This window comes from Apteryx mantelli, chromosome 5, assembly GCF_036417845.1.
Source record: "Apteryx mantelli isolate bAptMan1 chromosome 5, bAptMan1.hap1, whole genome shotgun sequence".
NCBI lineage: Eukaryota > Metazoa > Chordata > Aves > Apterygiformes > Apterygidae > Apteryx > Apteryx mantelli.
Genome location: NC_089982.1, coordinates 17,480,525 through 17,495,887, shown reverse-complemented (window position 1 = coordinate 17,495,887; position 15,363 = coordinate 17,480,525). Strand labels below are relative to the sequence as shown.

The following is a 15,363-nucleotide window of genomic DNA, read 5'->3' as shown; positions in this document are numbered from 1 at the left end:
ACTATGGTGCCTTCCCCCCCCCCCCCGCCTTGATAAATTGTCTATTAAATGCAGAACGTGTTGGATGGAATGTTTTGTTTAAAATAATTTTGCACAGGTATGTATTTTAAATATTTGATGTCTAGGTGCAATCTCTGCCCACCTTAAAGGTACTTCTGCATTCATTGCACATGGTGCAGGGTAACAGAAATTAAAAGAGGAGTGTTTTCAAGAGGCATGAACACTAATTTTTGTAAATTTTGTAAGAAGCATTTGAGGTTGAGAAGAGGGGAAAAAAAGTGGGGGATAAATCACTCGGGAAGAGTGAAGCAAAGCTTTGCAGATTTGTTTTGGTGGACAGCTGTTGCTGGAATGGAATGTGAGGGTTTTTTAATTTTGCAAAGCCATGGGTATTCAAAAAACCCCAACAACTTGATTTTGAAATTGCATAGGGCAAATTGTTCAGTGAAGGATAGCTCTGTAATTTTTAAAGGTGCTTCCTTTTGTTCCACCATTCACCTTCCTAACTCTTACCTTGGTCATAAATGCAGCTAGAGAAGCGGTTATGAGGTGTAGGCTATATAATTAAGGCAGTATGGCATATATTTGGACTCTGTCTTACAGTTAATGTTGCATCCCCTTTTTGAATGCCATTCTTGTGTATGGCCAAAGCTAGGGGAGAGGTTTGCTCTTTCTCTAAACAACTTTGGAAAATACCAATAGACATGCTTGTCCCTCTATTTGATTTTAGAGACTAGCTACACACCAGGGGTCTTGGAGTATTTTGTTTTGGAGAAAGAAAGTGGATGAGGGATGGTTTTGTTGATTATTTTTTCCTAAAGCTTTATTAAAAATGCACAAGTATGTACAAATGCTGAAGAGATGGTTTAAGCAGGAGAAAGTCTGTGTGTAGTTCTGTTCCTGCTTGGGTGTTTAATACTACCTGAAAGACTTTCTCACAGGCTTTTTCCAGCTTGTTTTCCTGATGCTTGTTCAGGCTGTGAAGTTTTTGTTCTTTCCCAGCTTCTCTGACCTTCCTGCTGCCTCTCCTGCCCAGGTGTGGAAATCTGCACAAAACAGTGTCCAGTGAATCCTCTGGTTCCACGCTTGCCTTGTCGTGTGCTTTTGTTTGAGCTGTGAATTGTGCCTTTTATTTGTAGGCCCTTATTATAAGCTTTGTTAATGCAAGACCATTTTTCAGTGTTAGAGGTAACTGCAATCTTGAAAAGACATTTCTTACTCTTACAAGTACCAGGAACTAGCCCCTTGATATTTGAATAAAAGCACTAAACAACTCCATGTTCTATGTAAGTCAAAGTTGTTTTCCTTGAGTCAAGATGATATGCAGAAATGAAGTAATATATCTAGTAAAATAGAACAGCATAGCACTGTCTCTCAGAAGGAAAAACTAAATAGCAGATTCAGGAATTATATGTGTTGGAGCTCTTCTCAGTGCTAGACTTGATTGTGACTTGCGTCTCTAGATCCTGCCTTGCCTTATGTTGCTTTGCCTCATTATGGTAGTAATATATTAGCCCAGATATATTATTTAGATCAGTAATGTCAGTATAATGATATTTTAGATAAATAAATTTGCTTCCTGCTAAGGTTATTTATTCAAAAAAATCAGATGAACCTTGCAGATAAGCTCATCTGTTGGTAATATGACGAATGAATGGTCTTGAGAGACTAAGAGCCAGTGAAATGTGTATGCTAGTTGTATCATTTGCAATCCCTTGGTGAATGGATCCCTCTTTATATTTCCATGACAAATACCATCTGTGGCTTCTCCTCTGGCTAATGATGGTTACTTTCATGTATAAGCAGAAATCTTAAAAAGAAAAAATCCTGACTTGAATCTTTTCTAGAACACTTGAGTCCTATTTGGGTTTGTCTGTTTGTTTGTTTCCTTTTTAACCATTCCTTTTGTGGAAAACAATGTGTTTTGTATTTGTATAAGCTGCTGCCATGCTGCATCAATAAGTTGCACAGTTGCTCCCCCTTCCACCCCCTTATCTAAGCCCCCCAAATTAATCCTGCAGCCATCCCTGCATCCCAAGATAAATAAAACTCTACAGTTCCAGGAGGAACAAAACTTGTCACCTCCCAGGAAGGTGTGCTGACACTCATCTCTTCCTGGAGGAAAAGACAATTTCCTCAGCTTCTCTTGAAGACCGAGCAAAAAAAGAATTGAGGCTCCTTGGGACCACAGAGAAGTCAGTGCCTGAGGCATGCTGCTGGCCTCCCTTCCTCACCCCAGAAGAGATTAGACCATGTTTTTCCCAGTGACCTGTTCTCCTCTACAAAAGGATTTGAGGCTCCGATTTGTGACTGGGACTGTGAGGGCCTTCATCCATCTCACTGTTATGCAGGGGAGAGCCCTGTCTTCTCTGTTTCTCTCTGGCTTTTTTTGCTAGTTTGATAGGGTTTTTTGGATAAGTGTATGGGAAATCCTATTCTGCTATGCCAAGCTCTGGGCATTCTTCACAGAGCCTCAGTGCTTAATGCAGGCCTGTGAGCTGCAGACCTGGGCATCGCAAGGCTAAGGGCTCTCTGTGGATATAGTCATCAGCAAGTAGCTGAAGATTAATTTGCTTGTACATGACAGAACTGGGAATAAAGCACAGGTTTCTGATTCTCTCATAGTCTAATAAAGCTGCCTTTTTTTTAAACGCTAATGCTCTGCTAAGAACAGGACGTTTCAGAGAATATCAGCAAAATGATAAGTTTAGACAGATTTGTTTTTATCCAATATGTTTGTTATATAGCAATTGAGATTTGAAGGAAGATATAGTTTACAAAAATATAAAAGCATCTTTATGACGATATAAAAGTAGAGTTTGGATTAAATATCCTTTAAAATACAGGACTAAAAGCTTATACTGAGGGCTTTGAAACCATCTCCATTGCTGCCACGTATACCCAGATAAAACTCAGCTGAACAATTGTAAAAAGGCCTAAAGTGCACACTGGTCCAATCAACAAAAACCTACTTTCTTCATATTCTGGGCTGCTCACACTCTCCTAGAAAGCTCAGCGGGAATTTAACTAGACAGCCTGGCTTGTGTAGTTAGCTGACACTTTCCAAGCCTTTCTTAGCTGCAAATGTCAAAATTCTAGCTTTGAACAAAGACTTCATGGTGCCTGAAACACCAGGAGTCAGAAATGGTGACTTTTTGGAGCAAAGAAAATATGCATATAACACTCGTATTAAGCTCCAGGTGGTGGTTGTAGCATGGCTTGAGTGTCAGGACTTGTGCATGCTCTTTTCAAGGTGTCTGTGTCTAGCAAGCAGCAAAAGATTGGGACTTCAAAGAAAGTAATATGGATTGTTTGAGGACACTTCAGTGTGCTTAAGACTTCATTTTCCTCCAAGTTATTGTGTTTAAGCCTTAAAGTTGCAGATGTATGAAGAGGTTTTGGCAATTGCTTGCTTGAGATAGGAAAAGCAGCCAAGGGGGAAAAAATAAAAGGGGGAACATGTCTCTTGGTATAAGGACAGATAGGAATTTTTTCCTTATATCCTGCATATGTTTTTGTAAAGATTTTTAAAATAAAAACAACTTTCACGGCAGTCCAGGTTAGTTGATGGAAATAAATATGAACACGGAGAGGTGCTACTTTGGAGATTATGCCAAGACAGAATTTCCATGTTGACACGTGGCAGTATGACTGTCAGTAGAGGTGAGCTGTAAAAACAGAACAGAAATACCAGGTCTGATTCACAGCCATATTACTTCAGATTAATGCTAGCGTAGCTCAATTTGGTTTGGTAAGTTCTGTTTAGATAGCTAGAGCAGGCTGAACACTCTCTGAAAGCTCACACAGTATGATCCGTTAATGCTGGATTGGAAGGAATGTTTGGTTAATGGAGTTACAGTGGCATAACACAGTGATGAATGCGGTCCATAATCTTTAGCACTCATCTATGTGAAGTGTAATAACATCACAAGAAAACTAGTTCTTGAGGATCTTGGAGAAAGAATAAGTAGTTGCAGGGAATCGGTTCATACAACATGCTGGAATAGCTTCAATTCTTTTTATCAGGAGTGAAAGACACTACTGCCCAGAGGCCCAAAAGAGGGCTTATGTACTGCTTACGTTGTGCTTGCACCCTAACTGAAAATGAGGTGGCAAATTTCACTCTTAAAGGTTCTCATAGGTCTTGTATACAATAGGATTTAAAGCAGTGATATTAGTTTTACGCTAGCAAGCAGTATCTCAGCTATAAGGCAAGACAAAACGAAGTATATTTAGCATGTGCTGAGTTGTTAAAGTTCAGTTTCAGAGGACATCAGTCATTTAGATTGTATTTGGGTGTTTAGTGTAAAGACTACTTTTTTAAGAATACAACTTTGCATAATGTGATGTATACATCCCTAAATCCTGATCTAGACAAAGCCAAACCATTCTGTAAAAACTGTTAGTGTCTAGCTGCTAAATTGCAGAGAAAAACAATTAAGAATGACTGACACCTTTTTATGGTAATGCTTTTCCAGGTTTGTGACCTGGCCCCTAAACAGAAAAGGGCAGCTTTACTCCTTAATTTATACAACTTTGGCCCTATCTGACTAATTCAGGAAATACTGGTGAAAATTTGGTACTGTGTGCAGCTCTCATGAGTAGCAAAGTAATTAAGCATGTTAACATTTACATATCACCATGATTTTTTGATGTAGTACACGTGGGATGGTTCAGGCATTAACATGGGATGGTTCAGGCATTAAAAGTACTCTATAAAATGTTCTTCACACTCTCAAATTTTTTGGCTTAGCTAAGTGTTTTTTGTTGTTCTTTAATAAACTAAAGCTTAAACACTTCAAGCATGCTACTTGTAAGTCTTTTGGTCAGCACTGGCAGCTTAGAGCCTGGAACAAGCAGGCGGCAGAATACTGGGATCTCTTAGTGTTCCCATCCCCTATCTCCAATGCTGCAAGCTTTTTGGGCAAGATGTTGATTGCTAGATGCCAAAACATCCTAATTTGGAAATATTACAACTTTACGTTATTTTTTTTCAAAGGATTATTTTGTAATTCTGGCAGTAACTTCCATTTCCTTTAAGCAGTAAATAGCCTCTGGACTTCCTTGTAAGAGTAATAGGTGAGCTAATGCTGCTTGTTGCATGAAGTAACTTCTGTAATGTAACATTTAAGCGAAGTAACTCTGTAACATAACATTTAAGCTTAAGTATTCTAAAACAGACCATCTGTGACTAAAGGCTGCTTTATCTGCGCTTCCTTACCTTTCCTTTTGCAACTGATTTCAACACATTCATGCAACTAAAATAAGACCATGCGCAGTGCTCAGTTTTTGCATGCTGAACCTTCATTGTATTTGAATCTTGTCCTGATGGAGCAACTTTGGAAAGAAAAGGATGTTTGCCTTTCTGCCCTTTCCCAAACCATTGGAGTCTTTGACCTCTTAACTGAGCTGATGTTTTGGCCAAACTTGGTAATGGTACGTGGGTGTGCTAAAGAGGTGTGAGAGGGTCTCAACTAAGATTTCAGTTTCTAAGCAAGGTGTTGTCTGAATTGCTCCTTTTACGTGGTTTGACGGATAAGAGACCGACACTTGAGAGTGTCTACCAACTGAAATAGAGCTTGAAGCATAAAGTCAGAGCAAAAAGGTTTCATAATCTGCATTGGCACCTGTAGGTCATTCTGGTCCTAATGTCTATATGTTGTGGGTTGTTTCCCCCCCCCAGCTGATTTAAATAAAATTCTGTTGTTACCCACATGCAGTCACTTCTTAATTGTTTCCAGTTAGGAACAATTGTTAAGTCTCGCAATAGAAGAGAAATTATCCATTGCTAAAATATTTGGGGGATGGAGGAGTGTGCGTGAATTCCTTATCTAAGCCTCAGATGATCTTTGGTATTTTCCATTGTTACAGTTTTTTTTTCCCCCCGACTTTTTCTCCAAATGAATTGTTCCTGTAAAGGAATTTAAACTGTGGATAATTATTGTTCTCTGTTCCAAAAGCTAATAAAAACAAAGCTCAACAGTATGATGTTGGAGGCCTATGGAAGAACTTGGGTGTAACACACAAAGTAGAAAAACAAACTTTGCTGATGAGGCCAGGAAGCTACAATCACTTTTTCCACTTTTAACCATATGTATTGGTCCTAACTGGTAATGGTTCCTGTTAAACTTAATTTTTCCTCTCTACTTTATTTTTTAGTTGTTTTTTACCCCTAAACTATACAGGAGGGGATAATAAATGTCAAAAATACTCATGTGTTATCTCAAATATAGGGAAAGGATATATTTTTTCCTAATATTTTAAAGACAGATGTTGCTTTGTGCTCCATAAGACTGCTAATATTTGTTTGTTTGTAGCTGGCCAAAAATACTTTGGGAAAGCTGTTGGAAAATAACCACAGGCCATACAATTTTATATTTCAGACAATCCCATTTCTTTGTGTTATGAGGATTTTTTTAGGGCAGTTCTAAAATGTTCCTCTTCCCCATCTCCTTTTCAACCTTTAACTTCTCCTAGGATCTCAAGGTATTTTGTATCTTATGTGTATGTTGCCTGTTAATGTGTTTCTGTAAAAGTTTTCATGTGATTATTTTATTTTTTTGGAGAGAGTGCAAAACATTTTTATTGCTGATTGTTTGTCAGTTGGGGAGGTAAGATTAGGGATAGATTTGGCTGGTTATGGTTTCTAGTCTAAAAACTTATGCTTCTACTAATTGTAATCCAAATTTATATTTGTTATTGATATCAAGGCTTTAAATTATTATAAAAGTGTGCAGAGCAGTTGGGATGGGTACACGTGTGTCACTTCACCAAACTAAAATGAAACGCCAAAGGGCATCTTCTATGTTTATCCAGGTCTTTGTGTGTTTTGTTTCTCTTGATCTGAGCTCAGAGAGAGAATAATGTATCACTGTTTTCACCTTTTGGAAGAACTCCTATCTGAATTGTTCTTTGGGTTTTTTTAAGTTTCCTTGGGTGAATATAAAGAACATGCAATCCTATATTGGTGTTTTTCATTTTTCTTCTTATTGATATTTGTTTGTGATGGCTTACATTGGGATAGCTATGTATGGTCCTTCTTTTCTAGTGTAATTTGACCTGAATTTTGGAAGAGATTGGTTATGTTTGCTAAACTATTTAAAAAAGCTGAAGAAGTGTTTTACAGGGGACAGTGTGCATTCAGTACTTTACATGCTAATACTTCTGGTTTTTTATTAACCAGCCAGTTGCTTTTGGCATTTAAATGGAAGCATTCAAATGAATGTTGACAGTGTGGCTGACAGTCATGTGGGCAGTTGGATCGGTATAAACCTATCTTCTAGAAATATTAAGGTTTGGGAGCATTTTCATCATGGCTGTCCTGAAATTACATATTTACATCGTTACCTTGAGCTGCTTCTAATAACCTAGAGGTGCCCTTGTGATATAAAGAAATAATAGAGGAATATGAAGACCAACAGACTGGATTTTGCCAAGATCTTCACCTTTACCGCATGTATTACTTCCGTTTGTTTCGATTATTTCAAAGTACAGACAAACTGTAGTCACTGAAATATGCAGATGACCAAACTTCCCGTCTTAAGGTCCTCGTGAGCATGTGCACTACTGCTTAGAACCAGCCTGTTTCTAAACAAGTATTTTGATACAGAGTACTGCTTTCATTATGAATATATATGTATATGTATATTTTAGTTTACAGCTACTTCTAGATAGAAGACGATTGTGAAACCCTAACAGGAAAAATAGCATGTGATAGTGTTGTTCAATACAGGAAGCAGTCTGGTGTTTTTGCGTGCAGGTTCTCAGCTGAGCGGCTTACTGGCTCCACGAAAAGGATGCATGTAATGAAAATGGAAAGCCAAAGAGCGACTAGAGTAAAACGCAGTCAAAGCTGGAGAGCGCAGATGCTTTTGCCAGAGGAGTATTAATGAGTTCTAGTAGCAGCAAAAAAGGAAGAAAAACGCTATGTACTCAGCTTCTTGTTTGGGGATTGCACATTTTGGAGAAGGTCAGCAGTTCAACGAAAAGACCATACTGATTCCTGAAATGGCCGGAAGCGGTAGTACTGTACTGGTGACTTTTGAACGCTTTGTCTGTTAGTTCTGAGACTGGGCAACTTTGGTGCAAAGACAGTGTTAGGAATTCAGATTTGAAGATGCTAAAAATACTCCCTTACCTCAGCCAGCTAATTCAAAAGAAATGACAGCATTTCAGCCCCATTCTGTGGGTTCCCAAGTTAATGGTGACTTTTGGTGCCCTTCCTGTCTGCTGTGTCACTAATCTGTTTGCAAAAAGGCCCCTGTGTGCTCATTGAAATGACAGAGGGAGGTGAGATGAGATTATCCTGTCAAAAATATAGCCACATCATTGAGAGGTTACAAAATAGCTGCTGGCACAATGTACAGTCCCTGCTTTGCCAGAACAAATTCAGTGGGTCCCCTGCAACCTTCTCCTGTGGAGTAGAAGGTGTTATGGGGCTGAGAGTTGGCTTTTCCTTTGCAAGCTTGAGGCTCCAAGCCTGCAAAAGTGTTTTGTGCAAAGAATTTTCTTTTCATAAGTATCACAGAATTATGCCACAGGAGGACAGCTCAACCTGATCGGCTCCGGTTGTGCATTTCAGGTGAGGAGTGATGGAGCCAAGTGCACTGGCTGGAGCTGGATGGGGGAGCTGGCATTGCCCGTGTTCACACGGCCAGTGATTCCAGTTTATCCTGTTCACACGCCATGCCACGTGGTTTTCAGGCCCCTGAGTTCGCCCATATTTTTTAACCACAGAAGGAGAAATAGCCTCCAAAGTGGTGGCAGCTGAAGTAACTGTCAGCTATTTGTTCACAGATCAATTTTCTGAATGTTAAAAAAGTGAAATGATTTCAAAAGGAAATTGATAATTTAATAAGCATTCAGGAAAGCTTTTAGGAAGAGTAGATGACTTGATGTTTAAATTAGATGGCTGCATCAGGTGCCTGAGGATCTGGAAACAGCTGGCACTAACTATGTTGGGGACACTATGTGATTGACTTAGCCTTTCCATTTACAAACCACCTTCTTAACGTAGCTGCACTCCAAAGTTGGAGCTTATCTGAGGCCCTTCCATCCTTGCTGTTTTCTGGTTGTGACTGAGATGTCAGAAGATATTAAAAATAGTGATTTATCTCTTCAGAGTTGAAATATTTTGTGAAGTTTCTTCATTTTTTTTTAAATATATATATCATTATATATCATACACTTTTTTGAGCCTGTATGCATCTGAATGGCCTTTTCAAGAAGCTGTCAGACTCATCTCAGTCTTTTTGAAAGCAGCTTCCCTACCAACCTGTAATGCCTCTTGGTGACAATATCAAGGATTGAAATGGGTTAACCACTTCAGTAGCAATCACAGCTTTATTGGGTTGGTTTTTATTGCCCCTAACTGTTCCTCAAGAAATCTGCCCCCCACCCCTCCGCCCCAAGCTGTTACCTGGTGAAGAATCAGTGATCTTGGGTAAGTGGTGACTTTTTTTTTTTTTTTTTAACCTCAACTGACCACCAAGTCTATGGATAATGGTTATTTCTGGATCATAGGTGTTATCCCCTATTCTCAGGTGGCCTGGCTTCCATGCTGCCAATTTAGACAGCTGTTTAATGTATCCGTCAAAGGAATCCTTTTCTTTCCTTCTGTTCTCTCTGGAAACTGGGCATGTGCGGGCTTTACAGGGGAAGAGCACTCTTGTCTGTTCCTGGATGTGGTTTACAGGTGCTGTTGCTCTGAGACAACTCCATGTAACAGCCCCTTCTTTTTGATGGCCTGTTCCTTTATGCCATATTGACTAACTCAGTATACAGTCAGCTTTCCGTGGAGTAACATACCTTGGTTTTGAGTAAAATTCATTTAATTACATCTTTGAACGCATGCATCAGTTCTAGTACTTTCACTTATACTGCAAGAACTTCTTGGCCTTGGGAAAATTTATTCTGAGTTTATGTAGGTAATCTGTAATTCTCTCTCTTTTTAAAAAATATATTTTATGCTTTATTTTCTGGATTTTATTTTCTGACTTTTTTTTGTATCAGCAATTATTGAGTTTTCTCAAATTGTTCTGTGAAAATCTGGTGAGTATATTTAGTTAAAAACTAGTATTCAAGTGTGTAGTGTCTTAAAATGGTGCACTCAAATTTACTTTTGTAGAGAGGTTGCTAGTTCCAGTGACAGTTCAGAGTCAGTAATACCTTCCAAGCAGGATATTTGGAGTGTGCCTACTCTAATCGAAGTAGCCAATGTAAAATACAACCTGCTGTTTTCAGAAAATACCAGAATGGGAGCTCCCTTTGTAGCTGCACTGAGAAAATTTGGCTTTGAGTCTTTCACTGTCTTGTAAATAGCCTTTGGGGGTGGTTTCTTTGTTTTTTTTTACTGGATAGTGACATATTTTGCTGCCTAAAAATGAAGCGGACAAAAACCTAATAAAGACTTGCATGTGTTCTGAATGCTATAGTGCAAATCTGTTTATTGAAAATGCACTTTGTCTTTTAAATAACTCATATGTATGTTACTCCTTAAAAAAAAAAAAAACTGCTAGGAAAATAGTCTTGATTTAAAAAACAAACAAACAAAAAAGACACTGTGGTAGCAGCTTGAATAGCGGATCTGTGGCTAGATAACTTGTATGTGGACACATGTATATGGACATGAGAACATCACCCACATGTTGCCTGAGGGAATCTATGGAATGAAATGCGTGTCCGCATGTTTCAGTGCCATGGCAGGTTTTGGCAGTCCTATTCCCAAGTATCACTGTTCTGGGAATCTCTGCAGGGTCTGTGAAGTCTCACTGCGTGTCTCTCACCATCTACTGCTGGTGGTGACTCACTTTCTAGTTCCTAGGTGTCAACCTGAAGCACGCAGTGTTCTTGAAATAAAATACAGTAGTAACCATCTAGAAATTTTAGGCATGACTGTACAGGAACGGGTGCATCCAGAATTATATAATGTTAAAATATTAACATTAGGTCAAAAAGTTTATCTTTGACTCTTTATATACTGACTTGTACCTATGGTCATGCACAGCATGGTACGGAAATACAGTGCTCTCTAATTAAATAGTAAATACTCAGTTTCTGATGTTAGTAGTAGTATTGTTTAGCAGGAACACCCAGGAATGTGCCATGTGTTTAAACCAAGTTGTAAAACGGGCCTAACTTTGCAGAAGTTGTCCTGCAAAAAGTGTTTAGTTAACTATTGAAATATGTTATTCCCATCTGAAAAAGACAGATTTGCTGGAGTTTCTGAGGTGGCAGAGAAAAATTTTATGTATCCTGAGTGTGAATATTATGAATAAGCAGATGTAAAAAATAGAGCTCCAGAATGACCTGACTTTTTTACACACATAGCAAAAATTTCAGCCTTTTTAAGAAGCTGAGGTCTGGCTGTTGCTGTAGCACAAATGTTTCTTGAAATGCAGATTTGCAAATTACCGTTGGACAAAGGCAAAACATTGTAATACTGAAATGATGATCATTATTGGTGCATTTTCCCTACAAATGATGAGAAAAGCATTTATTTACTTTTAACAAAAGTAGATTGTGCTGTCTGTCTGTTATGAAATTACATGACAAGCGTTGTTACGGGAGGTAGAGTGCAGGGAACTTGAATATTGGTGAAAGACAGCTTTTTCTTATGGGCAGCTTCCCTGAGGGTATTAGCATAGTATACAGCTTAGTTTTTAAATGAATAATATATAAACAAAAAATTGCTTTCTTTGTTGCATGCTTGTATTTTATTTACACACACACACACACACAAACACATTCAATTCTAATTAAGCACAGCTCTTCATGGTTTATTTATTTGTTCTAGAGAGGCTGCTGAATATTTGAGAGAAACTGTAACAATATGTTTGACCTTTACAGTGGCTGTGTTATCAGTCAGATGGATTTTGCAAGAGTCTGCAAGAGCAGTAAAATAGCAGGTTGATCTTTTTCTGCATTTGCTGGAACATGCTCAAGAGACCTGAAAGCTCAAGAAAAAAGCAGGAGGTGGTTAAAACGCTGGAGTGTTCTCTTGTGCTTTTGGATCTCAGGAGGATGCTTACTGGCAGCGTAAGGTAAAGGGTTAAAACCTTGCAATGCTTGTTGCTGTGGTCTGCTTGTCTTTTATTACCAAACCATGATGATAGCATTTCACATGGTGAGTGGTTTTCTTTTTTAATGCCAATACAAAGAAATAGTTTGCCTCTAAAAGGTTTTAAACAATTGTCAATCGAGGCAGAGACCAGTTTTTAAGTCTTGCAGAAAGCGGATAGCGCGTGATGTTCTTGTGTGGTGTTCTTGTATTTGTGGCATTTGTCACTCAACTTCTTGAAAATGTGTTAAGTATTTGTGCCAATTTTCTCACCTCTCCCTTTGTTTCCATCCAAGGCGATATTCCAGGGTGTGCCCCTATGACCTTCGTTTACTGCAGATTCCCACCTCTTTTTGCAAAAATGTCCACTGAGTCAGTTCCTGGGGAGGAGAGAGGTCCTAGGAGCTTCAGCCAGCTCTTCTTCCCTCCTGCCGCCGCCTCTTGAGCTGCTCTTGCTTCCCCAGTGGCAGCGCCGGTCTCCGGAGCATTGGGCCTCAGCCCTGTGTGCTCTTCCCTGTCGTGTGTGTTGTGTGTGCAGTGGTTGTCTGACTAGGCTCTCAATTTTATTTTTGCTTAAAAACAAAACCACTGGAAAGAAATAGTTATTTGTTGCAAGGGCTAATAGCGTAGCTTAAAAAAAAAAAAAAGTGGAAAAAGAAAGCAGGTATGAAAGAGATTAAAGATGCCTGTGTGTTCAGATAGAGATGTTGCTATATAAAGCAATGGGGAAATTAAATGTTCATTGTATTTATAACATGGTTTTGATTGATCCTGGCATTTGTTGGTGATTCTAGTAATGAACTATGTTTAACGGACTTCTACATGACCATTTCTTATGTTGCTCTGCTGTGAAAGCTTTGTGTATGTGTATATACAAAATTAATATTCTCATAATGGAAGATGCAATTTGTGCTCTATTCAATTGCTCATGTTTTTGCTAATTAATCATTAATCATCTGCTATTGGAATGGTATCTTTTTTTCTTTAATTAGCTGCTGGTACTTGTTTGTTAGAAATCTGCCTGCAGAGCTCGTACAGTGCTACAGCACGTGCTGTACTTTTCTGTTAACCAGTAGGTAACGTCTTAGGGCTTGTCTGGTTTGGTTGCTCGCTTGCTTGCTTGGTTTTGCCCTCCATCTTGATACATGTGAAAATCCCCTTTCAGCATATGCTGGTATATTGTAGTTACCTCAAAGCAGCAACATGCTGCATAGCGGGGTGTTTTGTTTTGTTTTTTAATATCATAATACTTAGGGGAAGCGTAGAGGCTGTTGTCTTGCATGGGAATGCAAGCTAATGGTACGTGCTGCTTCTAGCCAGACTGACTGGAGACAAGTAAAACTTTTCCCTCTTCTTCCTCCATGCAGGAAATCCAGGATCCTTGTGACTAGCTGGCCTTGTGGGTTTTGGTTTTGTGTTTTTGTTTGTGGGCTCCGCTGCCGGCCCTGGCAGGAGGAGGGTAAAGGCTTGGGGACCTTCCCAAACTGATTTTTCTTTTCTGTGTGGTATCATGAATTGTTTATAGCTCACGTATGTAGCTGTCTTGCTCTTGAGGAAGTGAGGCCTGCTGTGGGTATATCTGAGAGATTGGCAAAGCACGTAACAGTCTGATTTTTATGAGCGTCGTGGGGTAGGTTTGACTGCAGCAGCTGTGGAAAGCAAAATCAGCTTTTGATTTTTTAAGTCTAACTCTTACTGTAGAATTACCATTTAAAACATAAACTAATGTAAAACCATGTGGGAGTTCTTGTAGCATGAATGAGAAACTCAGTACAGATCTGTGGAAGGACTCTCCAAAACTATGGGGTTTTTTGGTTTTGTGTGTTTTTGGGGAGGGGTTACGGGACGGGACTGTTTGCTTTTTACTTTATTGATGGTTATGAATGTCATTCCTCCAGAATAACCATTCTGCAGGATTCCCATCCCAGTGGGATGCCAGTGACTTGATAAACTTTCTCCCCTGCCCACTTTTGTGCCATTTTTAAATCTGCAAGCAGTCAGTTTGGTTTTCAGCATATTCCAAAGACCCCTATTCCTTGAGCCCACAGCAGGCTGTTTTGGTGAAGGGACTATTGAAGCCAGGACATCATAAAGGAAAAAACATTCCACCAAAAAAAAAAAAAAAAGCCTTTTCTGAAGCAGTTTGTGTTTAAAACATGCATGGAAAATAACAGTGTAAAATGAAATTGCCTCTCTGCTTGGCTACCTACTGGTAATGGAAGCAAAAAGTTCTCGGGTTGGATTTTAAATGCTGTGTGATTTGTGGGTTGTTTTAAAAGTACATGGGTTGTTAAATGTAAAGAAAACTGAAAATAACGGACACATTGATCTGCCATGTGAGGGTTTAATTTCCCACGACAGCAGAGCTCTCCTGGTAAGATGCTGACCAGGTGGCAGAGGCTTTGGCAGGGCCCGGCCGGGTGGTGGATGCGGCCAGCCAGGCTCAGCCTTGCAGCCTGCTCCTCTCCCCAGCCAGAGCTTGCGTACAACCTGACCCTCCGGCAGCTGTGGCAGGGATCAGTATAATTACCCTGTGGCTGGCAAGGCAGGCAGTGCCTAATGCTGCTCCAACTGAACCATGAGGGAAAAGGGGTGAAGCTGGGGTAAGGCTGCAGCCTCAGCCTGGGAGCGGACAGCGTCACCTCGGAGGCTTCTCGCTTCAGCTGGCTTCAGGAGAGCCAAAGCCTGAGCATCTTAAGTTTGCTGTAAGCCTGAGACCCTGTGTGACGGCAATACGCAGATCACTAGTCACTGGCATGTTGCTAGGGCAACCCTCCTATTTATTAATTTATTTTAAACCTCAGTCTGATGCATGCTCTGCTGTGCTCTTGCTCAGCGTGTGCTTTTTTGCTCTCAGGCATGCTTGGATGATGTTTGAATGTCTCTTGTGTAAATAACTGGTTTTTAACACAAAAAGACATCCTCTACCCCTCTCCAAGTCATTAGAGACACCTGTCTTGGAGTTTAGCATTTTAATTGGAATATTTCTATGCATTTCCATGCACAGAAATTAAATGTTGCACTTGTCATCCATGCGTTTTATGGCCTTAATGGAAGGGAGCATTGTATCAAGGTTTTGTAATGCTACTAGAGCAGTTTAAGCTCCACTCCCTTCTTTCCCTGATGCTGCCACATCCTTTTTACTGTTGTTTGAGAGTTTCTACCTGTAAACATGATCTAAATCTTCCTTTCAATTTTTTATAAACATGAAGTTGCAGTTCTCATTTGCATGAATAACTTAACCTGGGGAATGTGTGTGCTTTAAGGGTATATTTGATCATCTTTGTATAATATAAGCCACAAGT

General features: G+C 39.5%; 1 protein-coding gene across 1 annotated transcript in view; it reads left to right on the top strand.

Annotated features, from left to right (window-relative positions):
* Positions 1–15,363, top strand: part of PPP3CA (protein phosphatase 3 catalytic subunit alpha) — a 210,853-nt gene that overhangs the window by 72,401 nt on the left and 123,089 nt on the right. The window lies entirely within an intron of this gene.